Source organism: Acomys minous, assembly GCF_964271855.1.
Source record: "Acomys minous genome assembly, chromosome: 6".
NCBI classification, from domain to species: Eukaryota; Metazoa; Chordata; class Mammalia; order Rodentia; family Muridae; genus Acomys; species Acomys minous.
Window position 1 is genome coordinate 22,734,957 of NC_140487.1, and position 11,508 is coordinate 22,746,464.

An 11,508-nucleotide genomic window follows, 5' to 3' on the forward strand; every position below is an offset into this window, starting at 1 on the left:
TACTGTTTGCTGAAATCTCCTAGGTGTTGCATTTTCCTCTTCCATGCTGTGGTTACCCAAGATGGTTCCCTCAGGTCAAGACCTTCATAGGCCAAACAGCTTTCCCCGGGCTGAGAGGGGACGAGAAGAGCAAGGGTCAGGAGAAAGCACGCCACTCCAGTCACCAGGTAATTGAACTTCCCGCCTGAGGCGCATGTCTATCCAGACAGGAACTGTTTTACATGCATGCCTGAGGCAGGGAAGGAGATAATTTCTTTAGCAAGGACAAACTTAATTCAGCCAGGAATGCCGAAAGGATTAACGGAGTGATTTGTAGTTATTTCACTTTTATGTTTTATAAGCATGGGCCTCACATATGTTAATTCTTTTTGTCCAGGGAGTTCCTTTTCATGAACACTTTCACATAGTATCTTCAAAATAGCTGATATTAAATCTATTAGAACAGAAAAAAGTGAACTTTCTTTTCTTTCTCTCTCTTTTTTTTTTAAGGCATGCAAACATTTATTAATCAATGACATTTTCAAGTGCAAATGGGCTTTTAGTGTGGTTCAATACATTGCTATTTTTATTTTTATTTTTATTTTTAACTTCATTCCTTTAATTAATAAATACAATGTCTGAGAAGAGCCTAAGACAACATGGCCACTGAGACATAGCTGGATCCCCATGTAGTTCATGGAATCATTTCCATGCAGTGCAGCCCCGCCAAAAGTGCTGTTGCAGGCTGTTTAGGACAAATAAATTATACAAGTTAATTGTTAGTTGATCAAATCATGGTCATATCAATTACTAGTCTATTTTTATCACAACAATATACATCTTAGGTGCAACAGATATATATGATTATATAGAAAGATAAAGTAAAAATAGTTAGACAAGGTCTTCAAAAACCGCAGAGACATGCAGAATATGGCATTTAAAATTGTTTCTATTATTTGTAAAGATTCACTGACAATAAGACAGATTAAATCCTGGCAACACCCAGGCTATCTCAAAGAGGATGATGAGCATCACAGAACCTCCTTATGGAGATGACTTCAAATGTGGCAAACAAGCCATTGGGCAAAATGTCCTCATTTCTACCAAAGTGAGCTTTCCTAACCCATATAAAACATAAGTTAAATAAATAAATGCATCTATTTATACACACACACACACACACACACACCTCCACATTTGAGCTGCATTGTGCCCTTATGGGAAGTTGTACTTTAATGTACAATTTCACAAGTTCTTCAAGTACTTTGTCTTTGATATGCTCAAGAATACCTCTTTTTTAGTCATGTACATAGAACATCTTGCCTCTAAAAGTATATCAAAATAAAAAAATATAGATATTAAGTAATTTTTTTACCTATTAAACTTTCAAAGCCAATTTATAAACCACTGAACTGAGAACATCCAGACACTCCATCTTTAACATTCAGTAGACTGTGCTGACACATCTCACTCATGACTAGCACAGTGTTAAAATTAAGTAATTTATTTACAATATGTGTTCTTTTTTGTCAGGGCTGGCCTAGACACTTAGGCAATTATATACATTTGTTGTTATGCAGGCATATACTCAAGTGTAGCCTTAAAAAAAACATGTCACTCTTCATTGACTATATCATAAATACACAATATGGAGGTAGATGGGAAATGGCGGAATCATGGGAGGTTGTGAGCTGCCACGTGAGCTGCTGGGAACCGAACCTGGGTCCTCTGCAAGCACTCGTGTAGTCATTGCTCTAGCCTCATTTAGCAGCTATCTGGAAACCATGAAGAAAAGCAGCCTATGAGGCTGAGGCATTCGACTGGCACCACCAAGCTGTGAGGATGGAAGACGCAGCTTTGGAGGAGACCGCTGAACTGCAGAACCAATGAGCCAAGTCTACCCTACTTGGGGTTTCTTTCTCCTTTTGTAGGATGGGAGCTTCTCTCGCATTCACCCAGTCAGAGTTCCCAGGCATCTGTCAAGCCTTACACCCCACTCTATGCCGTTGAACAAAATATACGATCATGTGTCCTGGTGGAGTTTACAGTCTAACCAAGAGAGACAATTCACCAAAGACAAGCAAGGCAAGACGGCGTGTGAGGAAGCATGTGGGGCCCAACGACCAGGCACTGGGATTAAGGAGACAGGTTTTGGTGTGGAATTGAAGACAGGGCAGGCTGACCTTGCTGAGGAAGAGAGACTGGACTAATACTATAAGAAACAGAAAGTTCCTTTCCAGACACTTGGAATTCTGTCGTCAGCCATGCTCAGAAACAATTTCTCACTGCACTGTAGTTTGCTCATGGGTCTGTGTGAAAGAAACTGTGTTTTCCTCAACAGCCTTTGCATGCTTCCAGGTGTTGTAGAAGCTACCATGGCCTGAAGACCCTCAATTGCTTAAGTGTTTTCTTTGGCCTCTGTGCCTGGTTTTGGTTAGTTGGCTGTTTTTTGAGATAGTATCCTCTTAGTTGCTGTTCTATTGCTTTGAGACCCCATGACCAAGGCAGAGTGTTAGTGGGGAGCTCACTTGCTGAGGGCTCACATATGATCCAAGAGTTTCAGGCAGACAAAGAAAGTGTGACTAGGCCTAACGTGGCCTTTTGAACCTCAAAGCCCACCCCCAATGGCACATCTCTTTAAACAAGGCCAGACTTCTTCCAACAAGGCCACACCTCCTTATCCTTCCCAAAAAGTTCCACTAACTAGGGACCAGATGTTCAAATATATGAGTCTATGGTGGCCATTCTAATTCAAACCACAAGCCTCGTGTAGCCTAAGTTTGCCTCAAATGTGAACCCATCATGTAGACAAAGTGATGTTAAGTTCTTCATCCTCCTGGGACCACAGATGTATACCACCACACCCAGACATCTTAAATCTTACATACTTTTAATTTGTAAATACGTGTGTGTGTGTGTGTGTGTGTGTGTGTGTGTGTCTGTGTGTGTGTCTGTGTGCCTGTGTGTCTGCAAGAGCATTAAGTGAGCACTCTCCCCTTAAATATTCTTACTTGCACATTTGTTAACTCACTTTCTTTTTCTACTATGTGCACACTCTCTTCTAAGTTCTATATAGTACACTAAACCTCTTTAGAGAGAATAAAAGGAGCAAGTCCGAAATAGAGGAAGCAAACAGAAATCCCTATCACTTTTCCTTATACCATTGACAATATCTTAGGTCTTGTATCTTGTCTTCTTTTTTTTCCTACCTCATTTAATCCTACAACAAGTCTATGAGGGATTCTTGTCATTTTACAGGTAGCAAAACTGTCTCAAATGTAGAAAAGTGTTGGTCAGTTTCTAACACACACCTGACGCATGTTGGCTCCTGTTGTAGTGGCCTTGCTACCCTTCACCAATTCAAAGGTTTGTTGTATTTTCCTGTCACTCTCCCCATGAACTATTTCCATACTGTCATAGCATCGTTAACTACTAGGTACACACTTATGTTCTCAGCTTTCCATCGTTGTGACAAAAATACTTAAGAAAATCAACATGAAGGAGGGAAATTTTGTTCTTGCTCAGAGTTTTAGATATTTTGGTCCACACTGGGCCAAATCCCTTATTTCCGGACCTACAAAGAGGCAGAACACTGTAGTATGAGGGCAGAACGGAATACCGCCACTATTGGCTTCCTGGTGGTCAGAAGGAAGAGGGAGGGAAGAAGACAGTGCTGAAAGGTAGTCCCAGGATGACCGTCAGGAGCACACAACTAATGACCTATTTCCTCCCACTGTACCCCACGTGCAAAATTTCCACCAGCTTCTAATAGTGCTATGCAAGTCTTGAATACATGAGTATTAGATTTGGGGGAAGAAGCACTTAATTAAGGTCCCAACTGTAACAAGTGGACTCAAGGCTCTGCATCTATATCTATCTATAGATGCATCTACCCCTGCAAAGCATCCTCCTCCCAACACAGATCCTGTAACTGCAAGGATGTCTATTGATGCTCCACTTGTAGCCTCATCAGTCAACAGGATGATTTTTGTCGTTGTTTTGGGTTTTGTCCAGAGACAGGGATTCCTACACAAATCCTCTTCAACAATAAAGACTGTGTGATTTGGAATCACCAGTGGCTGGAGCTTCCTGCCCATTGCTGTTGTTTTAATTTTTTTCTCCACTGTCTTTCTACAAATGATAGCCTCAATTTTAAGCTGATTTCCTTCAAGACCACAAGGTGGCTGCCAGCAGAATGGAACAGCACATAGCTGGTTTCACAGGGAGAGAAAAACTGCTTCTGCTGTCTGAGGAAACCCTGACCTCGCCTTCTGTGTACACTGGTCACTGGGATCAGACAGGCAATTGAAAGTGATCGGCCTTCTTCTGGATTGCATCATCTTAAACTCTTGTTTGTAAATATGAGTAACTGAGACATCGGCCAGTTTCTCAGCCCTTGTGATAGACTTTTTATTATCCTGTTAAGACAATAGGAGTTATAGAGATTACTCACTGATTCGAACACTTGTTGCTTTTACAGGATCAGGATCTGACAAGACCCAGGATCAGCTCCTCAGCACCCATGGGATGCTCACACTCATCTACAACTCCAGTTCTAATAGATCCAATGCCTTCTTCTGATCTCTGTGGGGACCAGGCATGCATGTGGTACGCATACGTACATGCAAACAAAACACTCACACACATAAATACAATCAATAAGCGAAATAAAACAAAATTTAAAACAAGGTAAACATCAAGCTGTAATTTACTCGGGGAGGAAATCATTTCCCGAGACTATTATAGATTGTGAGAGCTTTCTGACCTCATATGAATGAGGTCTCCTGTGTTAAAACACATTTGCTTCTTTAAGCTGTATTTAGCTGTTTTGTATTATCCTTCCAATACATTTTCTGCATACAGACAAGAAACGAAGGCCCCCACAGAACAGGGTAGAGAGACCAGACAGGAAAAGTGAGAAACTGCAAAGGGTGCTGTGGGGTATTTATGGGTCCTGGGTGAGCTTACGTGGCAACCACAGAAGAAAACAAAGCTGCGGTGGATACTACGAAGCCAGCAAGCTCAGCAGAGATTTAGGCAACATAATGTACTGAATAAAAACTTGAATTCAGGAGTCACCAAAGAAAACAATGCCAGAAATACTTGTCTCTCCATAACTAACACCCCTGAAAAGGTCCATAGAAGAGTAAGGTCAACCCAGAACAGACAACTATGGAGAGAGAGGTCTCAGTTTTCTCTCTACCTGTTCAACATTCACCAGTTCCCCTCAGTAGACTTGTCAAGTCCACCAGGAGACAAAGCCAAAGAAACAATATTAGAAGAATAAAAATGAACAGCAATGACACAAATGATTTCCACAAATGCGTGGTTAGCTACTGACCCTCAAATACCCAATTAACATATTTTTAAAAATTCCATGAGGTTTGGTTGGTTGGTTGATTGGCTTTAGATTTTGACTCATTTTACAGAAAAAGCAGCAGTGTCAGAGAAACCGAGCCAGTTGTTCAATGTCACAGTCCTATTAAGTGACTGAACTGGAATTAGGATCCGAACACTAGCGGCATCATTCTGCTCCACAGCTTCTCAACTCAAGAACTGAGACCACCAAACCCAGCACAGCGATGGACACGGCTTCAGATATTTTTATGCATATTGGTACTTCTCATAAACATCTAAGGTTTATTTATTTTCGGGGCACCCCTTCAGACTTTCTGCCCTTCCATAACCTGCTCTGGGCCTCAAGGGGCTTCATTTTGATAGAAAACCAGATGAGATAATGAAGAATTTCAACAGGGAATAGCAATCTGTTTGGGAAACGTGTCAAACATTGGAACTAAATTTTAAGAGCTTGGGATGCTCTTGCAGCGTCACTATTCCCTGAGAAGGCTATTGAAGCACTTGTCCCTTCTGAAACACAGAGGCATTAATACTGCTTCTTTTGTCATGTGTCTCAACCAAAAGTGTGTCCCGACAGACTGACCCAGAAGCAGGTGCAAATCTGGAGATCCACTACCAAGAAACACGATAAAAAGATGGGTAGAAATGCAAAACAAGCTGAATTTTCTTTCTTTTAAAAATATCTTCATTCTTCTCTTATGTATTACATACCGACCACAGTTTTCCCTCCCTCTCTGCTACCCAGTCTCTTCCCCCACACCTCCCCCCTTGCCCCCCCCAATGCACCCCCTCTCTGCCTTCCCTCAGAAAAGAGCAGGTCTCCCAGGGACATCAACCAAACAGGGCATAAGAAGCTACAATAACATCAGACGTGTTTAATCACATCAAAGCTGGAAGAGGCAGCCTAGTAGGAGGAAAAGGGTCCCACAAGTAGGCAAAAGAGTCGAGGACAGCCTCTGCTCCCACTGTTAGGAGACCCATAAGTGTGCTGAGCTACTCAGCCATAACATTCATGCAGAGGGCCTAGGTCAGACACCTACAGGCTCCCTGATCGCTGAGAGCCAGTGGTGGTTTGATAGGATACAGGGGATTGTTTCAATTTTCTTGCACCTGTTGAAACTTATGTTGTGACTGAGTATGTGGTCAATTTTTGAGAATATTCTATGAGGTGCTGAGAAAGATATGTTCTTTTATGTTTGGGTGACATGTTCTACAGATATGTCAGGTCCCTTTGAGTCAAAAACATCTGTTAGCTCCATTATTTCTCTGTTTCGTTTCTGTCTGGATGGCCTATCCATTGGTTACAGTGAGGTATTGAAGTCTCCCACTATTAATGTATGGTGTTCAATGTCTGATTTAAGCTTGAGTAATGTTTCTTTTCCAAATGGAGGTGCCCTTGCATTTGGGGCACAGACGTTAATAATTGAAACATCATCTTGGTGGATTTTTCATTTGATGGATATGAAGCGTCCTTCCCCCTCGCTTTTGATTAAATTTGGTTTTTAGATATTAGAATGGCTACACCGGCTTGCTTCTTGGGTCCATTTGCTTAGAAAATCTTTTTCCAAGCCTTTATTGTGAGGTAATGTCTGTCTTTGATGTTGAGATGTATTCCTTTCCCTCCCCGCCTCCTAGACAATGTTTCTCTGTGTAGCAGCCCTGGCTGTCCTGGAGTCACTTTGTAGAGGAGGCTGGCCTCGAACTCACAGAAATCTGCCTGCCTCTGTCTTCCAAGTGCTGAGATTAGAGGTGTGTGCCACCAAGTCTGGCTAAGGTGTGTTTCCTGTATTGCAATAGAAGAATGAATCCTCTTTTCTTATCCATTCTGTTAGTCTGTGTCTTTTTATTGGGAAGTTGAGTCCATTGATATTGAGAGATATTAATGACCAATGACTGTTCATTCCTGTTATTTTTTTGGGTGGTGGTGGTGATGGTAGCAGAGTGTGTGTGTGTGTGTGTGTGTGTGTGTGTGTGTGTGCATGCGCGCACGCATGCACACGCATGAGTTCATTCCTTAGGTTTTGCTAGTGTGAGATTATTTATTTCCTGTGTTTTCATGGGTATAATTAGCTTCTTTGTGTTGGAGTTTTACTTCTAGTAATTTCTATAGGGCTGGAAAGATATTGTTTAAATTTGACTTTATCATGGATGATCTTGTTTTCTCCATCAATGGTGATTGAAAGTGTTGCTTGGTATAGCAGTCTGGGCTAGCATCAGTGGTCTCTTAGAGTCTGCAAGACCTCTGTCCAGGCCCTTCCGGCTTTTAGAGTCTCCATTGTGGAGTCAGGTGTAATTCTAATGGGTTTGCATTCATATGTTTCTTGGCTCTTTTTTTTTTCTTACAGCTTCTAATACTCTTTCTTCATTCTGTATGTTTAGTGTTTTGATTATTATGTGGTAGGAGATTTGCTTTTCTGGTCCAATCTATTTGGTGTTCTGTATGCTTCTTGTACCTTTATGGGCATGTCCTTCTATAGGTTAGGAAAATGTTCTTCTCTGATTTTTGTTGAAAATATTTTCTGAGCCTTTGAGCTGGGAATCTTCTCCTTTTTCCATTCCTTCTGTTCCTGGGTTTTGTCTTTTCATAATGTCCAGCATTTCCTGGATGTGTTGTGGGAGGAGTTTTTTAGGTTTAAGTTTTTTAGATTTAGAATGTGGGGACTGGCATTTGGTGCAGTGGGGTGTGTGTGTGTGTGTGTGTGTGTGTGTGTGTGTGTGTATGTCTTTCCTCTGTCTGTCGTGGCCTGCAGCTGAGCAGCAGAAGTCCTCAGGAGCTGGGGGTAAGGACAAGGCAGTGGGGCATGCAGTAGGGGGTGGCAGTGAAAGGGGTCTTTAGGATCTGAGTCTAGGGAGGGGGCAGTTCTGGCAGGCAGGTCACTCACTTATTCCTCTGACTCAAGTTTAATTTTATTACTATTTTTTAGTAACACAGCTTTTTACTTAAACTATATCATTTTTATATTTTAATGTGCAGTAGTTTTATTTCAATGACTTAATAGTTATAACTTCACCTATTTCAATTCCATTATACTAAATATCAACAGGTGAGAGCCACACAAATAAAAATTTTCAATATTTTTTAAATCCTGTGACTAGAAGTTTGAAAACCGATCAATTGACTGACAACATCTTCCATCCTGTTCTCAGAGGGTTTTTCTTTTATGCTTATTTGTATGTGTGGAATTGATGAGCCATTTATAAACATTTTGTGGAAATGAAAAGATCATCAAGAATACTTAAAGGAGGCCTCGAGACATGGTTCAATGGTTAAGAGCACTGGATGCTTTCCCAAAGAACTTAGGTTCAGTTCCCAGCACCCACAAGGCAGCTCACACCTACCTGTAACTCCTGATCCGGGGGATACGGCAGCCTCACATAGACATACATCAGGCAAAACACAAATACACATAAAATAGAAATAAGTTACTTAAAAAATACTCAAAAGAACTGTGGCTGTCAGCTGCCAAGGTGACATTTGCAGCTATAATGAAAATCAGACAACGGGCATAAGATAGAATATAGAAATAGACCCCAGCTGTGCTGTTATCAGACTCTGGTTAATGTGACAAGAGGGAGAAGAGCCCTTTCAATAAATAAATTTCAGTGTATTGTTTAGCATCCTTGTCACTGTTTGAGGTGGTCAGGATTATAGTTTTTGCCACTGTGGTAAGTATAGGGCTGTATTTCTCTATTGGCATCTGACATTAGTCATCTCATTTTATTTTCCATCTACATATCTTTGTAGATAACGAGTGGATTTGTTTTTGTTTTGTTTTGTTTCTAACTCTTTCAATGACTTTGTAACTAGGCTGTTTGCCTTCTTATTGAACTATAAATGTTCTTCTTCTATTTTTAGATTCATATCTTTAGATTCAGATATATGTTTTTCGCCTAATCTGGTTTGACTTTACATTCCTTTAGGAAAAGCTTTTTTAAGGTCTTCTTTTAAAGTCTTAAATAGGAGCTCGAGAGGTGACTCAGTGGTTATGAGCACGGGTTGCTCTTGCAGAGGGATGGGGCTTGATTCCCAGCACTCACATATGGATGTTCATAACCATCCGTAACTTGTAGTTCCAGGGGATCTGATACCCTCTTCTGACATCCTCGGGTACCAGGAACACATGTGGTACACAGACATACATGTGAGAAAAATAGTCATGCACATAAAATAAATAAATAATTTCTCAGATCATAATAAAGTATCCTCCCATGTGCTTTCCTGGGTGTTTTATTGATCTGCCTTTTTGTCCATCTGGAATGAATTTTCCTATATGAAGTGAATCAGATGAAGCTTCGTATATTTCTCTAGCAGGATTTCCTATTCACTGCTGCTAGGAATGCAGAATGTTGTGGCCCCCTTTTAGAAACATATGGAACCTTATTACAATGCTAAATATCATCTTACCATAAGAGTTACACTCACAAGTGTTTGTCCATACGAGCCAAAAGATTTCGTCTTCACAAAGGCCTACACATGAATGCTAAGAGCAGCTGGATTTCTAATTGCCCTAACTGAGAGGCACCCTATAAGTTCAATAGGAAAGTACATTGCCAGATGGAAATGGAACATCTTTTAGCAATAAGGAGAAATGAGCCATAGATAGATATGTAATCAACCTAAAACATATTGTTAACAGAAAAAAGAGCCAGGCTGAAAAGACTGTATATTATATTATATTATATTATATTATATTATATTATATTATATTATATTATCCCACTTATAAAGCATTCGGGGCAGTTACAAACCAGAGGCTGACCTTTCCAGAAGAAGGCAGTGGTAAGATGTAAGGCATTTTCCATGGTAATGCGCTCACAGAATTATGGAGACTGGGAAAGCCCATGATATGCTTACTACCTGCAAGCCGAAACCTGAAGGAAGCCAAGAGTGTATACTCAGTATGAATTCTGGCTGCTGGATGAGAGTCCTGGTGATTGACAGCCTTAATCAGGAATTCCAGTATTGAAAGGCAGAAGAAAACTGATGTCTCAGGTCTCAAGAGAAAATTGAAGAATTTCCCCCTCGTTTCCATCTTTGGTTTGGTGTGGACCCTCCATAGGCTGGATGATGCTGGCCACATTGATCAGGCTGATGGTCATCACTAAATCTACTGATTAAAATGCCAGTCATGTCATCAAAACACATACCAAAACTCCCAGAAATAATGTTGGACCCGCTATCTGGGTTTCCTTTTACTCAGGCAAAGTGACACATAAAGTTAACTATCACACAGGGCCCTAGGATATAGAGCAATAAGTAAAAGTAGTGCATAAAGAAATTTTAGGTCAGTCGAACTGTTGTGTGCTCCTGTGGTGGTGAAGACATACCACCACACATTTTGTGAAATATAAATCACAGAGGCTAGTACAAGCTTTGGACTTTGGTTAATACAACACACTGATATTGTTTCTTCAATCAGAACAATCTACCACGTCAAAGCATAGTGTCAGTGGTAATGGAAATTGGAGGATGCAAGTATATGGCAACTTGATACTTCTCAGTTCTTCTATAAACTAAAACTATTTTAGTGAGTAAAGTTTATTAATTAAAATAAAAGGTATCAATCATAATGTGAATGATTGGTCATCTGACCTCATTAAAATGTAGAACTTCTATCAAAAGTTATTTTGAGAACAAACATTAGGGCCAGTGAGATGGCAAAGAGCTGAAGGTGCTTGACGCCAGTATGAACTCAACCCCTCAAGCCCTGCAATCCTCATGGCGGGAGAAGAGAACTGACTCAAGAAAGACCTCTCCTGACTTCCACACGTGCATGCACACAAAATAAATAAACAAATGTGAGACATTCAAAGGAGAAAAAATGGAAATGTAGCTGGGCATGGTGGTGCATGCCTTTAATCCCAGCACTTGGGAGACAGAGGCAGATAGATCTCCGTGAGTTCGAGGCCACCCTGGTCCACAGAGTGAGTCTAGGGCAGCCAGAGCTGTTACACAGAGAAACCCTGTCTCAAAAAAGAGACAGAAACAGGCAGATTTCTGAGTTCTAAGTCAGCCTGATCTACAGAGAAAGTTCCAAGACAGCCAAGGCTACACAGAGAAACACGGTCTCAAGAAACAAACGAATGAACATAAAGTGGTAGAAAACAGCAGACATACTTAAGCCACACAAAAAATTCAACACTAGATTTCTGTCTTAACCACTCTTCTGG

The 11,508-nt window shown here is 40.8% G+C and overlaps 1 long non-coding RNA gene across 1 annotated transcript; it reads left to right on the top strand.

Moving 5' to 3' along the window:
- Nucleotides 1-4,779, top strand: LOC311599273. The gene is made up of 3 exons (XR_014779849.1): nucleotides 1-167; nucleotides 3,238-3,345; nucleotides 4,460-4,779. It is a non-coding gene; the product is annotated as an uncharacterized lncRNA (long non-coding RNA).
- Nucleotides 4,780-11,508: the final 6,729 nt, after the last annotated feature.